The sequence below is a fragment of the Choristoneura fumiferana genome, chromosome 18 (assembly GCF_025370935.1).
Source record: "Choristoneura fumiferana chromosome 18, NRCan_CFum_1, whole genome shotgun sequence".
Taxonomy (NCBI): domain Eukaryota; kingdom Metazoa; phylum Arthropoda; class Insecta; order Lepidoptera; family Tortricidae; genus Choristoneura; species Choristoneura fumiferana.
The window spans coordinates 11,341,419-11,344,854 of NC_133489.1; the positions used below are offsets into that span (position 1 = coordinate 11,341,419).

Here is a 3,436-nt window from a genome sequence, read left to right on the forward strand (position 1 = left end):
TTACATACTGTTTTATTTTTACAGGTTTATTATTGTTTTTTGGTATATATTTTCTAATTTTATACTTGTACCTAGGTACTGTTGATTTATTTAATATAGTAGTGTAAAACTTTAAAAAATAACTTAGCTTTTGAGTACGAAAAAACAATTATGAATAAACAAAAATAAAACAAAATTGTAATTTTATTTTAACACATATTTTGCGTGTTTTTGAAACGAAATAAATTAATTTATATGATAGACAGCGATGAAGTTGAGTGGTAGATAACTCATTAATAATATGAATAAAATTATTAATGCAAAGTAAATAAAGACATCTACAAAATTTTATCAAAAAAAGAGTGAATACTCGTTGCATATTGTTTAGATTATCCTTTAAACACTCCTCTAAGTTTTACTGGAGATTCTTACCTTAGCTTATTCGATTTTTTATAACGGAATAGGCGTTTGTTTCATTACAACGCATAAACGGATATCAGGCAGATGTCTTCCTCTACGTTTAAGCTCTTTCAATGTAAAAAAAACATCTACAATTATTCATTAAAATAATGGTACAGAAAATAAAATCTGTTAAACAATCAACAAAGAACATTATTTTAATGCATCATAGAAAAATTCATGTTAATCGGTCCATTAATCTCGAAGTAGTCATTATTTTTTACTAAATACGCTCTCCTGTAAAATAGCAATTTTGTAGATGTCTTCTTTTACTTTGCTGCCATCGATATATGGCCCAGGCCGCACTACGGCTAAACCGCCGCGGCTTTCAACCGCGTGACTTGTGATTGTGAATCTAGTAAACTAATGCAAGCGGCCACACTGGCGGTTTTAAGTTTGCTTGTGTAAACAGTCACGCGGTTTAGCCGTAGTGCGGCCTCGACCTATCAAAAAATTATGTGAAATATTTCTGTAGATGATTGGTCTAGTTTGACTGAAATGTTTTCCAATATTTTACTTCATTGTAAGTGACAAAATATAACCTAACCAACAAAAAGTTGGAAACCCCCGACTTCGTCAACATAGGTACCTACTTACCTACGATGGTGTACATACAATGTCAAAAGCGCGATTAAAGTTCTCTTTTACTATGATTAAAACCACAAAACATCTTGTTGAAATAGCTAGCAAGATAGTGTTAGCATAATACTTAAAACTTTACCTACCCATGTTCGGTTGACATTAAACCACCTATCGGTAGGTAGCACAACTTATTACAAAATCAATGGATAAATACTAACATTAGTCAAAATTCAAAAACTACACATTTCTTGATACCTATGCTGCCACCTGTTGTCACGCTCAGTAAGTAAAACATGATTTAGCGATCTTACCCTAACTTGTCTAAATACAGTATCTATGGTCATTGCAATTAACAATCGGGTTACGTCGGTCCTCAGAACATTGTAATGTCACAGAACATACAAATTCATCCAATTGTTTGCTTTGTAGGTAATTTTGGCGATATATGAATGGATACACTATACACTGACGGCGGATCGACGAACGGGCCGGGCGTTGCCTAGCAACGCGTCCCTCTCACTCAGATGACTTGGGGAGTCACGAGACGCCTGTGAATGCCGGTCCTTGAATGAAACCACAGACAGATAATATATAAGGTCAGCAGGGCTACTACGAAACCCGAAACTTGAAGTTCGTGTCGTGCGGTCCCTCTGACACTTATTAATACGAGATATTATACTATTTAATACGAGAGCGAGAGGGACGGTACGACACGAACTTCGAGTTTCGTAGTACTGTAGTGCTTGAAACGCAGTATGGAGTTGATTTGCCCTTTCTTTTGTGCTATTTACTCTACATTTTGAAATAATTAAAATACATATTTTTCAATAAGTACATTTTGTTTGTTTAATTTTGCCAAATAAAAGCTAGGTAAGTACCTACCTATTCTTCTTAATCGTTATTTACCTTATAGGTACATTGTTATTGTTTACGTATTTTAATCTACATTAGGTATAATTATTTATTGTCATCAAATCGAGTCAAATCAAATTGAATCAAAATTCGGGCAAAATGATTTAGTACACAATAACAGCGCCATCTAGCAGGACACGTTAAATACACGGGAACTCGTATTTTGGTGATACGCCAGTTCCACAATACAAATTACATTGTGTTAGTTCGTTGAAGTTTAGCTTATTAATGCTAGATAGCGCCGTAAGATGTCACTAACTTATAAATAAGGGACGATTATGATTTAAACTTATTGTTTTTATCACCATCAGTCAGGTTGAGGTATCCCATCTTAGGCCTCTAGGTTGGCAACGCATCTGAAATACCCCTGGTGTTGCAGATGTTTATGGGCGGTGGTGATCTCTTAATATCAGGAGACCTACTAGCTCGTTTGCCATCCAGTCGAATAAAAAATAATAATAATAAGTACAATATATACAAATATGCATTGAAAATGTATATTTTTATGTATATGTAGTACATTGAGGAAGCGTTAAAAGGTTAAACCACTCATACGACGTAATAGTGTTCTAAAGAATCGTTAGGTGTCGCCATAAATTAGCGAACATGCATACTCAATAATAAACTAAACTTTGTAGTTACAATTTGTTATTTCCGAGAATAATTGAAATAATGGCTATTAATTTTACGATAAAAAGTTTTAGAATTAACATCAGTAATGTTATTGCAAAATTTGATGTCAGTAGCATATGACGAGGTGGCCGAGTGGTTAAGGCGTTGGACTGCTAATCCAATGTGCTCTGCACGCGTGGGTTCGAATCCCATCCTCGTCGATATTTTTTGTTGAACAAAATACTATTTTGTTAACAGATTTTTAGTTTAGAGTTCTGATTCTGTCTGTCTATGCCATCTGTATCTGACCTATTTTTTTTAACCATAATAGCCTGGTGGGCTATAAAAAAAAGTAAAAATGGAAGGGTACATTTCGATATGGTGTGGGGTGGGACTGTACTTGGTCGGTAGGTTCAAATATCTGCAAATAATAAAATTATAAAAAGTCGCTCGTTCGCTTTTTTTTTACTTCCAATGGCCCGATTGAGTTTGTAAGTATTGTATCATAAATACGGCGGATAAATGTAATATAATAAAATATCGTCAGCGAAAATGGGTTCTTTCGCTTATTCTTCTTTAAAAAATATCTTTTACTAAAACTTCAGCAAATGGGATGGTTTTATTTAAGTACTTGGTAAGGCCGCGAATTTTAACCAATGTGACATAGAAATAACATAAAAAAAATACGTGACGTTACCATAAAACGTAACGCAAATTTTTATAAAGCCTAGATCAAACTGGTAAAAATTCCCATTAGATAACGTATGTATGAAAAAAAAATACATGTCATAAATAAAGTGAAGTTTTTATTTTTACTAGAACTTTCTGACGATACTGATCTTAAATCTGTCCTATATGAGATCTATAGAGCTAAACATGAGAATTGGAAGTA

General features: G+C 33.6%; 1 non-coding gene across 1 annotated transcript; it reads left to right on the plus strand.

Annotated features, from left to right (window-relative positions):
* Window positions 1-2,683: 2,683 nt before the first annotated feature.
* Window positions 2,684-2,765, plus strand: TRNAS-GCU (transfer RNA serine (anticodon GCU)). The gene has a single exon. It is a non-coding gene; the product is annotated as a tRNA-Ser (tRNA).
* Window positions 2,766-3,436: the final 671 nt, after the last annotated feature.